Source organism: Chanodichthys erythropterus, chromosome 16 (assembly GCF_024489055.1).
Source record: "Chanodichthys erythropterus isolate Z2021 chromosome 16, ASM2448905v1, whole genome shotgun sequence".
NCBI lineage: Eukaryota > Metazoa > Chordata > Actinopteri > Cypriniformes > Xenocyprididae > Chanodichthys > Chanodichthys erythropterus.
Window position 1 is genome coordinate 34957044 of NC_090236.1, and position 17582 is coordinate 34974625.

Consider the following 17582-nt stretch of genomic DNA (forward strand, 5'->3'; position numbering starts at 1 on the left):
ACTGTATACTTACAATACATATAAAAAATAGGTACTACCATCATTTATTCACCCTCAAGTTGTTCCAAACCTGTATGAATTTCTATTTTCTGCTGAACACAAAAAATATATTTTGAAAATGTGTAACCAAACAGTTGATGGACAACATTGACTTCCATAGTATTTTTTTTTTTTTTCTCCATGGTTTGGTTACCCATATTCTTCAAAATATCTTCTTTTGTGTTCAATGGAAACTAGAAACTCATACAGGTTTGGAACAACTTGAGGGTGAGTAAATGATGACTGAATTTTCATTTTTGGGTGAACTATCCCCTTAATGGTGATGATACAGGGGGCAAATGTTTGAGCAATGTTGCCGATCGATATTACTTGGACACTTTCCCATTGAGAATGGGCAACAAATTTCAATCTAAAGTATCCAGGTAGAAATTTGTTGCCCATTCTCAATGTGAAAGTGCCCAAGTAATATCGATCTGCAAAATTGCCCGGCAACATTGCTCAAAAAGTTGCCCTGTGCATCATCACCTTAAGCTGTAAAGGGAAAGGTCAACAATGTAATTACAAATGAATGAATACACAATTCCTAGTTTTCCATATGTAATCAAAAGTCTAAAAGTGAAATTAATTACAGTTGTAATTATATGCAGGTATTTTTTTAAATGTACAATGGAAAAACATGCATGTACACAATAAGTGCATTGGGTAACACTTTATTTTAAAGTCCAATTCTCACTATTAACTATTTGCTTATTAGCATGCATATTACTAGAATGTTGGCTGTTTATTAGTACTTTTAAAGCACAGATTAATGCCTTATTCATGACTATATTCTACATCCCTTAATCCTACCCAATACCTAAACTTAACAACTACCTTACTAACTATTAATAAGCAGTAATTGGGAGTTTATTGAGGCAAATGTTTTAGTTAATTAATAGTGAGAACTGGACCCTAAACTAAAGTGTGATCTTGCATTGTATCAAATTATTAATTTAAATGTTAGTACATCAAAGTTAAAGACATTTGGTTTAAAGTGGGCCAGTTCTTTCTCAAATCTTCCTCAAAATGACCAACTGTTTTGGTGTTTACAAAACAAACTTATCAAATATGCAGACTACAATTACTTAGATTCTTATACTCCTTTGCCATCAAAAATAAAATGGCCACTAAAGACTAAATAACATGTAGTTATAATGTTATAAGTTATAATAACATATGTAGGCATAGTTTAGTTTGTAATAATACAAATAAAGAGAAACAAGCAAGGAAATTATTCATTTGTGATGCCCTTTCGCATGTTTTTTACTGTATTTGGTAAAAAAAAAATCCCTACATGTTACTGTGTGTTGATTGCACCTCAAAATCTCATATATCGGGATAAAGACAAAAAAAAAAGAGTCTACTAACTACATCTACTGACTTTTTAAATAGGCATCTTGCAGACAAAATCTCTGATTATCTCTGATTAGTAAGCTGGCACTACACTTCTGGGACTAGACAGCTCAACAATGATAACATGTTAATACTACACACAATTCTGGACCTTTAACTAACAAAGAACACGTCTGCAAACCCATTTCACATAACTCCACAGTCTGAGAGCTCAGACTCATCAGAACTCACTGAGTCTCAAAGCATTCTGGGTACCCAGCAGCACTGCAATACTTTATAAAGTCAAAGCAGTAGAAAATGGAAAACAAAACAACAGTGGAAAACAAAATTCTAACCTATCATTGAAGTAAAACAATGGAGAATGGGGGAAAATCTCATTATGAAATAAATGTTTTTCTCTAGTTCAAGCTGGCCACTATTATTGGTACCCATTTTTTGCAACATCCTTTTCCCAAGATAACAGCTGCTTCTTCTATAATGAACATGTGACAAGAGATCAGAGACCATTCCTTCATACAGAATCTTTCCAGACCCTTCAGATTCCAGCTCCATGTTGGTGCTGCTTCTCTTCAGTTCACTCCACTCATTTTCTTTAGGGTTCAGGTCAGGGGACTGGGACAGTCATGGCTGAAGCTTCATTTTGTGCTCAGTGACACATTTTTGTGTGGTTTTGATGTTTGTCTTGGATCATTGTCCTGATGGAAGATCAAACCATGGCCCATTATTGGATTTCTAGCAGAGGTAGTCAGGTTTTGATTTTTTATCTGTTGGTATTTGCTAGAATCCATGATGCCATGTATCTGAACAAGATGTCCAGGACCTCCAGCAGAAAAATAGGCCCACAACATTAAAGATCCAATGGTATATTTAACCGTGGGCGTGTGGTACTTTTTATCCATGTGTGCACCAAACCCATCTGGTGGGTTTGCTGCCAAAAAGCTCTTTTTTTTAGTTTCATCTGACCATGGAAGCCGGTCCTGATGGTGGAAATGGAGATTTGTCAATGCTTTAACTATTTCCTTATAGCCACTTTCTATTTTGTGAAGCTCAACAATCTTTTGCTGCACATCAGAACTTTGGTTTTACCTGTTGTGATGAATGATTAAGGGAATTTGGCCTTTGTGTTTCTTCATGTTTATACTCCAGTGGAACAAGACATGGACAATTTCATGTTCATGATCACCCTGGTGTGCTAAAAAAAAAAAACAACATAAATATTAATGGGAATATATTTTACTCATAAGAATTTCTAGGGGTGCCAATAATTGTGGCCAGCATTCATTGGAGAAAAACACTTATTTCATAATGTGAGTTTCCCACTTTCAATTTTTTTACTTCAAAGAAAGGATTTTGTGATTTCTTTAAATGAAAGATCATAAGGATAAACAATGCAGATTTATTTTCACAGCCACCTTTTGCTCATATTTACCAAATGTATTACAATGAATGAGAACAGATTTAAATTATAGGTTTTATGCTAATATCATTATAAAAGGCAATTTATTTATGTGAATTTGTGTTAACCTGAAAGAGAATATAGTTCATTTGTCATGTCGATGAGTCCATTTAGGTTTCTGCTACACAAGGTATTTGCGTTTAGTCTAGGTTTAGGTTTATGTTAAGAAAACTCATTGCACTGTGGAACTCCAGCTGAATCAAATGAAGCCAAATAACTATTTTTAAATGTGCCAGTTACTACTAGTACTAGTAACATGATGGCATGCTAAATATAGTTTAACTTACTAATTATATGTATGGAATGAGCAAATAAGATAAGGCAAGTTTCTGTAATAGTGTAGCTCAGTTATTTCTCATAAAGCAAAACAATACAGCAGTTACACTGCAGCCACCCACAACTGATTCACAATCTCCACTCTTCAGCTGAATAATAACCACATAAAATGAACAACATGAATTCTTCTAAATCTCAGATAAACCTGTACATTAAACACTTATGACCTGTTTCACAGACAAGTCTTAAGCTAGTCCCAGACTAAAATGCATGTTTGAGCTGTTTTAACTGAAAGCAGCTCGCACTGACATATCTTAAAATATGTCAGTACCATTGTTTTGTGTCAAGATGCACACCAGAAATGTTTTTTTTTCTAAGGCACGTTTATAAAAGCTACTTAAATGCCCTAATTGAACTAAGGCCTAATCTTGACTTTATCTAAACTTTGTCTGTGAAACCGGGCCTTAAAGTTTAAAGTTAAACATTAACTCTCCTAATGCAGTTCCATGAAAAGCATTCTGGGAACTAGAAATGCACTGTCTAAGTAGTAAGTGGACTGAAATTGTGACAAGATGCCCAATAATTATTTTTTCTTTTTCCCCTTCCAATTTTATGTAGCACACCCCATGCTTAAAACACGAGACTAGTCATTGAACTGCTTCTTGCACAAAAACTGCAATATGAAATATAATGAATCATATTCCTAATCCATAATCTAAGGCACAGTGGTAAACCCAAAAACATCCAGCAACAGAAATGATTTACCAAAGATTTGATGTTGAGTGTAACCCAGAATGTTGAGTGTAACACAGAAGTTTTAAGTAAACATCCATTTTACAAATGTAAGTCGATTGAACAGAATCTATTTAGGTTGTGACAAGAAATCTAGTTTGCACAGACCCATGTGCTCTTTTTCTGATGCATGACCTGCTTTATACTAATGATTGTGCATCTCAGTTTTTTCTGAGTTTGCAGACAAGATCTGGTTGTTGATCTAATTTCAACAGCAACAAAACCACATATTGAGAGGAAGTAAGCTGCCTGAAGACAACAATCTTGAATATAAAATGACTTTTGACTTCTAAAAAACATCCAAACTTAAAAATACATTCTTATTTTGTTTAAGCCCTAGTTGATGACACTCAAAAAGAAAACTACACAGATTTGACCTCATTGACCTACATATATCTAGGATGGAAATGAGTGAAACCCGTACATCCTGGCCACCTGACACCTTTAGGTTTTTCACAAGGACACTTTTTATTGTTTTTTGTTATCTGTCATATTTCATCTATCTAATGACTTAAAATAGGCTACATAATTAATATACACACATTAAAATAAATACATTAAAATACACAGCTGACTGTTTAGTCTTGTGTGCTATGCTAAGTATTTTAATTCATAATTAAACTGTTGAATGTTCACGACTACTGAGATACTCCTTATGATCTTCTGACTTCTAATGTCAAAGATTCAGTGTAACCCAAGTAAACGTCCATTTTACAAATGTAAGTGGATTGAACTTAGTGTAATTAGGTTGTGATAAGAAATGAACTTAAAGGGTTAGTTCACCCAAAAATGAAAATTCTGTAATTTATTACTCACCCTCATCATGTCGCTCCACACCCGTAAGACCTTTGTTAATCTTCGGAACACAAATTAAGATCATTTTGTTGAAATCCGATGGCTCCGTGAGGCCTCCATAGGGAGCAATGTCACTTTCTCTGTCAAGATCCATAAAGGTACTAAAACATATTTAAATCAGTTCATGTGAGTACAGTGGCTCAATATTAATATTATAAAGCGACGAGAATATTTTTGGTGCGGCAAAAAAACAAAATAACGACTTATTTAGTGATGACCGATTTCAAAACAATGTTTCAGAAAGCTTTGGAGCATTGTGAATCTGTGTGTCGAATCTGCAGTTCGGAGCGCCAAAGTCACGTGATTTCAGCAGTTTGGCGGTTTGACCCGCGATCCGATTCATGATTCGATACACTGATTCATTTATGCTCCGATGCTTCCTGAAGCAGTGTTTTAAAATCGGCCATCACTAAATATGTCGTTATTTTGTTTTTTTGGCGCACCAAAAATATTCTCGTCGCTTTATAATTTTAATATTGAACCACTGTAGTCACATTAACTGATTTAAATATGTTTTTAGTACCTTTATGGATATTGACAGAGGAAGTTTAACGAAGGTCTTACGGGTGTGAAACAACATGAGGGTGAGTAATAAATGACAGAATTTTCATTTTTGGGTGAACTAACCCTTTAAGTAAATTGAACGTGCACAAAAAGACACATGTGACCAGTGTTTTTGCTCCTGAGTGAATGATGTTGCTCAGCATGCTGATAATGTCACCTGGTATTGCAACACATTTGCAACATTGTCACACTGTACAAGGCTAAATAGCACATTAAAATATACCAAGCACTGACAAGAAAAAAAAATAGCTTTAACTACACATGATTTTCTCAATCTTAGTAGTGCACAGACCCATGTGCTCTTTTTCTCATGCATGACTTGTGTTATACTAATGATTGTGCATCTCAGTTTTTTTTTTTTTCTGAGTTTGCAGACGAGACCTAATTGTTGTTGACCTAATTTCAAAAGGTAACAAATCCACATATTAAGAGGAAGTAAGCTGCCTGAAGAAAACAATCTTGAACATAAAATGATTTTTGACTTCTAAAAAACATCCAAACTTAGAAACACATCATTTTATGGATAGTATTCTTTTAGAGCCTATCAATTTTTAGGTATTAGCAGGATAATGAATAAGACAGGAATGTCAGGAAGGTCCAACAATAGTCTACTTGTACTCTCTGAAACAGTGCTCTTGATCCAGTTTGACACTACAACATTCATTCACTTCCTTATTTTGTTTAAAACCTTGGTTGATGACACTCAAAGAAAACTACACAGATTTGACCTCATCGACCTACATATATCTAGGATGGAAATGAGTGAAACCCGTACATCCTGGCCACCTGACACCTTTAGGTTTTTCACAAGGACACTTTTTTTATTGTTTTTTGTTATCTGTTATATTTGATCTAATGACTTAAAATACATAATTAAAATACACACATTAAAATAAATACATTAAAATACACAGCTGACTGTTTAGTCTTGTGTGCTATGCTAAGTATTTTAATTCATAATTAAACTGTTAAATGTTCACGACTACTGAGATACTCCTTATGATCTTCTGACTTCTAATGTCAAAGATTCAGCGTAATCCAAGTAAACGTCCATTTTACAAATGTAAGTGGATTGAACGGAGTGTAATTAGGTTGTGACAAGAACTGTACTTGAGTAAATTGAAGAAGCAATTCATTATTCATACACTTTCATTCAGGACTAAAGTATGTGACGATGCACAAAAAGACATGCTATTTGGCTTGTGGCCAGTGTTTTTGCTCCTGCTGTTGGTCAGCATAATGCTAAATTCACCTGATATTGCAACACGTTTGCAACAGTGTCACTGTGCAAGGCTAAATAGCACATAACAAGCATTGACATAACTCAAAAAAGTAAGTGAACATAAAGGTCTTCCTTTCTTATACTAAGGTACTTGAAGCTCTAACATACATTATTATTGATTTGTTTTAACTGTAAGTACACATGATTTTCTCAACCTTAGCTGTGCACACACCCGTGTGCTCTTTTTCTCATGCATGACCTGCTTTATACTAATGATTGTGCATCTCAGTTTGCAGACGAGATCTGGTTGTTGATCTAATTTCAAACAGCAACAAAACCACATATTGAGAGGAAGTAAGCTGCCTGAAGACAACAATCTTGAATATAAAATTACTTTTGACTTCTAAAAAACATCCAAACTTAGAAATACATTCTTATTTTGTTTAAGCCCTAGTTGATGACACTCAAAAAGAAAACTACACAGATTTGACCTCATTGACCTACATATATCTAGGATGGAAAGGAGTTAAACCCGTACATCCTGGCCACCTGACACCTTCATTGTTTATTCCTCCAAGTCATAACTAAAATAAACAAGGTCACATTTTTTTACCTTGTTTTTTTGTTGTGTCATATTTCATCTAATGACTTAATTAAAATACACACATTAAAATAAATACATTAAAATACAAAGCTGACTGTTTAGCACTCTACCTGCACTGAACTCTAGATATGGACTTTAAATTGTGTTTTTGTAACCCAACATTTAAAACTTGCCTGACATTTTACTTGTGTATATTTGGTGGACTTTGGTTCACTCAGTAATTTCCGTCAAAAACATTTTACACATAAAAACTGTACTGTAGTATGTTTCACATACTTTCACATGAGATGAATTACTCATAATAATTAATAATGAAAGCTGTTTTATGTTACATGGAGTGGACCGCTTGCATGATCACATGATCAACTCAGTTACCCTCATGTTATTAGACACTTTTTGAAGTTAAGTGGTCAATTCATGAGCTAATTTGGAATATTTTCTCTTTCGACTCACTTTCACTCATTCCATCCCAGATAGCAAAATTGCTGTGGCCCAGATCTGGCGCACACTTGATGCTTTCATTTGGCAGGAATGATGGCACTTGGGCGGTCCGCTCCTGTTTGCCAGATTTGGGCCACAACAAGCCATAATAATGCTGCATGCCAGCCATGAACAAAACAAATGAAGCAGAACTGGCCTGCATCAGTGCACCTGCTCTAGTCTGGGATCAGTTTGGGATGATTTTACAAATCTTGATTGATCAGAACAAGAAGCCTTATGAACACTTGCTTGCAGAATTAATTGTGTCAGTCTGCAGTGATATTAAAATCAGAGACAAATTCTCATAAAAGATTAATTTTTCAAGATGATATTTTCCAAGATGCTATCAATGACATCTGACAACATGTATCATTGAGCAGACTAATTTATATCTCTAAATAATAGGCTTTATGCCAGACATCACATGAACAAACAGGAAAACAGTTCTCATTGCATCGGCTTGTCAGAGAAAGTGTTAATGGCAGTACGAACTGACAGCAATAGAGTTGTATTCATTTTAAATATCTAAATATTAGTGAGAAGAAGAAAAATAAAAAACTTGCAGATATCAATCTGCAAATGTGATGGATGTCAGTTATGCTTAACTTTTGCTCACTACTTTGAGGGATATCTCGAGTAAAATAGCTCTATATTTAAGGAAGCACATTCAAAAGACCTGCACCAGAAGTGATGTGACTGTTTTTAAAGAAAACTGATTTTTTTTTTTTTTTTGAATTTTTTCTTCTTCTTTTTTCAAAAAAAAAAAAAATGACACATGTAAAAAAACAACCCCCAAAAAACCCCTAACATTTAAATAGTCTTCTCTTTCTCTGAAATTTGACCTTGGTATATGTATATTTTTCATACGTAGGCCTTTTTTTCTGTATTTTCAAATGACATAATTTAACATTGATAAAACTAATTAGATGAAATTAAGGGACAAGCATTCTCTTAAAGTGATTTCACAGTGTCATCGTTACACATTACATGTAGTTACTGTAGTAATACTAGAAATTATGCTTAATTAGCCTACATGCAATTAACCCTAAACCAAACCCTCACCCTAACCCTATAGTAAGTACATGCAGTTAATTATTATTACTCAGTACTTAAATTTATAATTACACTGTTATACTGGCACCTTAAAAAAAAGTGTAACCAAATGATTTTTTATTATTTATTATTAAGTCTTGTTTTTGTGCACTTATTAGTTTTTGCACTAAAAGAATACAATAATTTCAGGCACTCTTTTAAAATATGTAAAACAAGATGTTACATAATTTTATATTGTTTAATTAAATGTTAGGTTATAAAATTATGCCTTGCCTTTTATATACAAAATTCAAGTGACATGTTTAGGACCATATTATATGAATGACCCAGTTACGGCTCACAGTGAATTGTGCATTTATACAATAGCACTTCATACTGCTGAAAGGTGTAACAGGTTTTAGGTTTCTTCTAGAGTCCCTTCACATGGGACTCGTGGTGGGGCCTCCCCTGCCTGGCCACATGCTGATGATTATAGGTGGCTGTTGTGACGAATACGGATGGGAGGTTTCATTGCCACATAAAATGTATACAATTTTAGGCCAAAAAATATCTTATCTGTACAAAAGGAATAACAACATAAATTGTGAATTTTTTTAGCGAGTGATGTTCCCCTTCAGGCTGACTGATATTCAGTTTCAGCTGTGTGGTGTGCAGGTTTGCATTTCATTTCAAGGACAAATGTACTGTTTCTCCTTCCTCCATTAGTATGTTGTTTGTACTTTTCATTGTCGTTAAAGAATCTTAAGTCTCTGTTTGCATGTTTCCATGACACAGGACTGGCAGCAGGTGAAGTTGACCTATGATCTGATGACTGACTGGAGCAGATGGATATCACCCAGACTGATGCCTCATACACAATCCTGTCGCTCACAGGTCACATTTGTCACTCACATGCATGTGTTTTCACACACATCTTCAATTCCAAACAGTGTTTTTGAGCCCTTGAAGGGCAATTTAGGAAGAGGACACCATTTGTAGAGACATTCAAAATGGAAGTGAACAACAGAATCTCTTCACAAAGGGCCCTTCCACATGTCTGTTAGCGAAGGGTACATGCTATGGTCACTTCAAAGAAGTTATTTTATTGTTTATGGTCATGTGACCCAGGCACTGAACTCATGGTAACATTCATGGTCAAGATAATGAGGAATTTATGTTGTTTTTCATTGCTCCCTTCTCTAAGTGCAATCCAAACAACTGCATTATGACACACAAGTGCCCTGCTCTCTCCAAAGTAGAGCATAGGGATTTTTTAACAGGCCCATTTGACTTAAGGGGTTTAAATATAATATCTGTATGAATAACTCAAATTGAAAATTATATTTCATTTTGAAGCATTATTTCAATTTTAATGTATGATCTTGAGTCTCACATATTTGTGAAGAACACTTTAGGCACAAATAGAATAGCATGGTCCTATGGGAAAACCTCCTAAATACACCCTTTTTATGAAAAATAATTACTTGTAAAAATGGACAGATCTAGAATATTTATTTTCTCAATATTCTAAGATCAGCATTCTTGGCCCAGTGTTCTGGGCCTTGTGTAGGTTACATTAAATTTCGATAGTCCACTTTAGACAATCAATTAACTCTAAGTAACTTTGCAACTATATATGTCAACTAACTCCCATTAATTTACAACTACATGTCGACTAACTGTCTTTAACTTACAACTAAATGTTAAATAACATGTCAAATACATGTCAAACTACTAAATAAATGCCTCATTCATTCATTCAAATAACTCTCATTAACTTACAACTACATGTCAACTAACTCCCAATTATTTACAACTACATGTCAAATAACATGTCAAATACATGTCAAACTACTATATAAATGCCTCATTCATTCATTCATTCAAATAACTCTCATTAACTTACAACTACATGTCAGCTAACTCCCAATTATTTACAACTACATGTCAAATAACATGTCAAATACATGTCAAACTACTATATAAATGCCTCATTCATTCATTCATTCAAATAACTCTCATCAACTTACAACTACGTCAACTAAAGTGTCATTAACTTACAACTACATGTCAACTAAATCCCAATTATTTACAACTACATGTCAAATAACTCGCATTAAGTTTCAACTACATGTCAAATAACTCAATAATTTACAACTACATGTCAACTAACTCTCATTTGAGTATTAGTAGACTGTTTGGTTAGAGTTAGTAGAATAAGTTGACATGTAGTCGTAAAGTTACTTATAGTCAGTAGAATGTCTGTTGGGGAGCATCAAAATAAAGTGTCAGCAGATATTAAGCAGATAGTCTACTAATTCTGTAATGACTGGTAGTTGACATTCATTTACTGTAATTAGTAGAATGTCTAAAGTGGACTATCGAAATAATGTTACACTTGCACGTTTTGGCTATATTGGTGTGTTGAGAACAGGTTTTTGCATTCAGGATCAGACTAATTTTCAATGTGGCTGCACTATGTCAAATCATGTTAACATTTATACACAGTGTATATCTTATGCAAAAATGCAATATATAATTGTTGATACTTTTAAAAATATGAAAATCTGAGAGTTCAAATTTTTGGGGTGTACTGAAAAACCACAAGTAATACAACTAAGCATATGTTGAACCAAAAAAAAAACAACATCTGTAAATAACGGGCAAAAAAGTACACGCCCAAATTTCTAAACTTGTCCACATCATCCGGGAAGTGTGTTGTGTTTTCCATGGTTTAAAACCAGAGCTGTGTGAAGCGGAAAACCGAGCTCTCGAGATAGAGCAGCTGTCAGATCTGTACCTGTAAACCCCACACAGACATAAACCCCACATCCACAGCACCTGTTTTCCACGCAAACAAAATCACTCACACTTCCTGTTGATGTTTTTCTGTGTCATCTTCATTCGAGGATTGCAAAAATAAATAGGCTAATTAAAATTTACATGTAAATATATTATCATCTGGCAACGCAAGGTTTGAGCACGCAGGTTCTTCATGGAATAAAGGTTGGTAAAGCCTGTTTATGTAATCTCATATTTTTCTGCATTGTACACCATTCTTAAAGAAGTTTAAAATTAGTTTATGATGATAAAATGTTATTAACGTAGCATTTTTGGCTTTACAGTGATCTTTCAATCTAAAGAACCTTATTTCCACTATAAAGAATGCTTTGTGTAATTGAAAGATAATGTTTCTTCATGGAACAATCAATGCCAATAAAGAACCTTTATTTTTAAGAGTGTTTTTTTTTTAAAATTCATTTTGTGTATATTAAAGTCCAGCTATTTTTATAGGCTGTCTTCATTAAATACAGCAGATGAAGACATGATCGTCTGAATTAAGACATTGTGACTCACGTTCCATTATTCTGTTTTCATTGAGGTGAGTGTGTCTGTTGTCATTCTGTCTACCCCTTGCACTACAGCCTTGTGACCTTAAATACTGTACATGAGGTCAGGATGATCTCATTACACCTTTTGAACAACAACAAAAAAAAACGTTCATTGTCATGAGACATTTTAGGGGCAGGACAATAATCACTCTGTTGGCTAAGAACCAACATTGTCACAATGTTGTATCCTCTTTTTTTTTTCAACTTTAAGCAAGCTGATTTCTTTTTAAATGCAAGCTTAATGAGTGACATATATTGACATAACACAATATTTGATTAATAGATAAACAATAAGGTCCTTGATTGGCTCTTTTTCAGATCTGAAAGGAGAAAGAATGAGAAACTGATTAAGGATTTCAAAGTGACTGCAAGTAAATATGCAAATTAAGAAAAACTAATTGCGAAACAAAGTTTACCCATAGTTTCTATTTAGTAATAAATGTTAGCAATGAGTAGGGATTTATCAGAAATCAGATGAGACACTGCAGGTGAATAAGGAAAAAAAATAACTAATAGTTATCAGCATACTTCCCCAGTGGACTGATTACAATAAAAATTGCAAACATTTTTTGGAATACGAGTTTTTTTTAAATGCTATGTTTAAATATGCAAATGAGGCATTATTTACTTTAAAATTCTAGTACAAAAATCTGAACATTAGATGAAGTCAGGTTCAGGTTCAGTCTTGTTTCATTTTTTTTTTTTTTTTTTTACATATTAGAGTCAAAGGTTTTTACAGAGGGGATCTCTTTTTATCACAGAAAAAACATTTTTTCACAATTTTTCTTTGAAATAAAATGTTGTATATAATCTATATATAAATCCCTCTGTAAAAGCCTTCAGAATATCAGAATTAAAAAAAACTACTCATTTTGAGAAAACATCCTTTAAAAATATGTATTGTAATTGAAATCTATAGACACAAATAGATAAAGTGCCAAAAAATAAATGTTTAAAGGTGGATTTTGGATGTTTTCTGACCACTAGTCGGAAAACAAAACACTTTATTAAAAGCCAAAAAGCCAAAAAGCCCAAAATCTAAAAATTGAAAAAGCAAAATTGTTAAATTTTGTTGTTAAACAACAGCAACATAACTACTTCTAACTTGACTAGCAGTATGATAAATAAATACAATAAATAAAATCATATTTATTTATTTTTTAGCACAACAGAAACAAATGTGCATTGATTATCAGAATAATGTTTAACTGGAGCTTTTTGTGGGAAATATAAATTACAAAGAACATTAACTAGGTTATTCTTTTATTTTATTAGAGCTATTTTTGACAGGTCCATCTGTTAAGACAAGATTAGGTAGAGGGGTTTTGAACTAAAATTGAAAATGATCTTGCAGCATTATCTTTAATTGCATATATAAATGAATGTATGTGCGTGTGTATGTATGTACAGTCCTTCTTCATTATGTTCTATAATAATGCAGAAAAAAAAGGCTAGAAACTATGCAAAGTAAAAGTGATAAAAAAATATGATTTGAATCAAATGTATTAAACACATGGCACAGCATTTTAAAATTGAAAGCATAAGTATAGGTGAATTCTGCATTAAATCTGTATGATATAAAAAGTTGCACAAAAAAAAACCCACACGGAAAAATCTCGCACTCTTTTTCCAAAAGTAACAGAGAAACACAAATGGAAATATGTGTCCTGATACTATCCACCCCTGACTGTTGTAAAACATCAGAAAAAAACTGACAGTTTTGAATATGCATTTCAAATAAATATAAGTGTTATGCTTCAATGTGTCTTTGACAGTCACATTCATGCTGCTTTGACCTGAATGCATCTAAAAATCTATTGCACTATATAATGAAATGTATGAACGCTTTAAGCTGTTTAAACTGCAGCAGGAGATACAATGCTGTTCTCATTGAGCACTTCACATCATAATTATTTTACTACATGCACAAGTATAAATGTTTCATGATGATGGTGCTGTAATAATGCAAAAACCCAGGCTATAAATTATGTAAAGTAAATGTGATTTAAAAAACAGCTACTGTATATTTCTTATTATACAGTAATTATGTTTGTCACCTCAAACGTCTTAACGCTAACCTCTGGCATCATTTTGAAAGTAGGTAAGTAGGATGATCTGAATCAAGGGTTAGTATTATTTTCCACAGGAAGCGGGCGCTGTGCAGAAATAAGACATGATAAAACTTCCTGTCTACGTCACAGACGTCTGTGGTTGTTTTTCTCTTGTGTGAGGCAAGCAAGACAGGATGTGTGTGTTTGCGCATGTGTGTGTGGGTGGGTGACAGAAATGAGGACAGGAAGACTGATGCATGCACATTTTTGCACATTTTGCAGCTTGCAGAGCGAGAGAGAGAAATGTAGCACATGCATGACTTTGGTCTATAATATGAGCCTTATAATCTGTCATCATGTAGGCTCGTTTACCTACTGTTCAATACTGTTAAAAACACACTTCCTCTCTCATTAGGACTTTTTCACTGTTGCACCTACTTTATACATTTATTGAATTGTTCATAAACATTATTAATAACTAAAACAGAGGGTGTGATTAGTCATAAAAGCACATCAAATGTGCATCACATATAAAAGGCACTACAAGAGAAAGAGTGATTTAATCATTTCTCTGAATGTTTTTTTCCGATGCTTAACCTTTGTGCTTTCCTTGAAAGTGTGATTCATGATAAACATCTTGCTCATTTTAGTCAAATACGTACTGGTATAAGATGCACACATGTAGAAGTGTGAATAAAAGAAAAATTGTGATACGGTTTCAAATGAGGCATTTATTAATTCCCATTTTGCAGTGTATTTTGTTTTGTACAAAAATATTAAATAAATGTTTTGTTTTTATTTATTTGAATCATTATTTTATTATATAGACATCAGTATTTCATGATATGCTGTATGTGCATGCGCATTCATGTGCAAAACACATTCATGAAGTCATGTACAGTTCAACAGATCTCTAAAGTGTCATCATTCATCAGTGGTTTGGACTAATTCCTCAGTAAATCTGCAGGACTGCTGATGTGAGGACAGTGACAGAAGCCTCCAGCAGAGGGCCTACAGCAAGATCATCCTCCCAGCCAAATCTAAGTATATACTGCCACCTATTGACATTATTGTAATCTGCAGCTCTGTGCTTACAATCCAATGTCATACTTAAAAATGAACACTAGATAGCGCTATTGCTTTATTAATCACACCTGTGTGTTAACCTAAAAAATTAAGTTTTCTTGAACCATAGATTTGCTTTCTCTGACATGATATTGGTATAAAATTATCAGTTATCACTGTCTTATAGTTCAAATTAGTTAATGTATTTTCAAATTATGTAATAAGGTAAATTAAAGGGTTAGTTCACCCAAAAATAAAAATTCTGTAATATACTCACCTTCAAGTTGTTCCAAACTTTCCAAAATTGCATTGTTCTGCTGAACACAAAGGAAAATATTTTGAAGAATGTCAGTACAGGTCTTGTACAATTAAAGCAACCAGGTAACTTACTTTTTTAAGTTAAACCAACAATTCTTTCTCCTTATTGCACACAAAAAGTATTATCGTCACTTCATAAAATTATTGTAGAACCACTGTAGCCACATCAACTGTTTTAACAATGTCTTTAGTATCTTTCTGGATCTTGGGAGGTTCAATGACATTGCTAGCAATGGAAGCCTCTCTGAGCCATTGGATTTTATCAAAAATATCTTAATTCGTGTTCTGAAGATCACATCACCAACGATCCCTACCACCCAGCACATCACCTGTTCACTCTTCTGCCATCAGGGAAGAGGTATAAGCATCACCAGCAGAACATCACGCTTTCAGAGAGAGCACTTACCTTCAAGCTATATGATATTTAAACATGGCTTGATGCTTGAATGTTTGATTTAGGTTATAAACTTGTGGACTGATTTCTGGCTGTGTTGCTTGCACTAAGCACTTTATGGTCTGGTCTATAACCAGTTGACACACCTAATGTGCAATATGCGTTGTTCATGTCTGTGTATATGTGTGTGCTGTGTCAGTGCATTGTTGTTAACTATGTGAGCATACCAAGACAAATTCCTAACAACTGCATTGTTAAAATGGCTAAATAAAACTTGAACTTGAACTTGATGAACGAAGGTCTTAGGGGTGTGAAACGACATGAGGGTGAGTAATTAATGACAGAATTTTCATTTTTAGGTGAACTAACCCTTTAAAATTTCCTGATAATTTACTCACCCCCATGTCATTCAAAATGTTTATGTCCTTCTCTCTTCAGTTGAAAAGAAATTAAGGTTTTTGAGGAAAACATTCCAGGATTTTTCTCCATATAAGTGGACTTCACTGGGGACCAATGGGTTGAAGGTCCAAACTGCAGTTTCAGTGCAGCTTCAAAGGACTTTGCATTATCCCAGCCGAGGAATAAGGGTCTTATCTTAACGACTGGTCATTTTTTACAAAGTGAACGTGCAAAGACTCTTTACAAAAAAAGGACCATTTTCATGTTGGAGGAGAAAATGAGATGGAGTTTTTGGAGCAATGAGATGGAGCAAATTTTAATAGACTTTTGTTTTTACCCATTTCCTTCACATCGGCAGTTGGATTCACTCTTTTCCCAAAGTCATCTGTAATTTTTAATTGTCAATACAACTGAATAATTTGAGAAAACATAAGCTGACTTCATAAATTCATGATGATTTTCCTAAAAAGTACCATTATGGTGATCCATGTTCCCTTTGGTTGGCCACTTGGAACTTTGTTTGTTTTTGTAATTCTCTTCATTTTGGTGCAGATGTGCATCAAGAAATCACAGTTTGTGGTTTCAAAGGAAAAGAAACAATAAATAGATCACTTTTAAAAGGTGATCTGATTTCTATCTGGATGTTGTTTAGTTTTCATATTCAATAATAATGTAATACACTTTTGTGCTGTTGTTATGAACATCTTGTGAAACTTAAGTGGGTACAATATTTTGTTTAATAGCTGACAGTGCTTGAGTCACACACAGATTTCAAAATTCAGCATGCAAACCACAACAATGGTAACAATTACATTTTATTTAAAGTAAATAAAGTACTCTTTTTAGTTACTAGAACTCTCGTGTAAGTGAACTATGCTAACTTTACTTGAAGAAAATGGGGAAGCCAAATGCACATAGTTTTTTTTAGGTCTCACTCTCCATAGCTTAAAATGGCAGATTAAAAGAGAGGCTACTCACTGCAAACCATAACCTCCAGCTCCACCTCTCTCGACCTGCTGTGGGCATGATGGGTGGAGCTGCATCCTCCACCCACACCCTAACCCCACCCATAACCCTATCTCTCCACCCATTAAACAGGTTAAGCTCCACCTTTGAGCTCCAGAGAGGTGGAGCTGGAGGTCGTTTTGCTCTGCAGCGAGCACTACTTGGATTAAAACCATGTTGAGAATAATAAATGGAATTCCTCCAGTAGTCTTACTATTAAATCTTAAGTAAGATTAGTAAATATTCTAGAGTATGTTAATATTAAATAAACTTGATATTTATTAC

General features: G+C 33.9%; 1 long non-coding RNA gene across 2 annotated transcripts; it reads left to right on the forward strand.

Moving 5' to 3' along the window:
* Positions 1–11032: 11032 nt before the first annotated feature.
* LOC137003492 (uncharacterized) lies at positions 11033–16674 on the forward strand. Of its 2 annotated transcripts, XR_010891979.1 has the most exons (4): positions 11033–11679; positions 11968–12055; positions 15018–15160; positions 16332–16674. It is a non-coding gene; the product is annotated as an uncharacterized lncRNA (long non-coding RNA). The 2 variants fall into 2 exon arrangements; XR_010891978.1 differs by having other exon boundaries at positions 15018–16674.
* Positions 16675–17582: the final 908 nt, after the last annotated feature.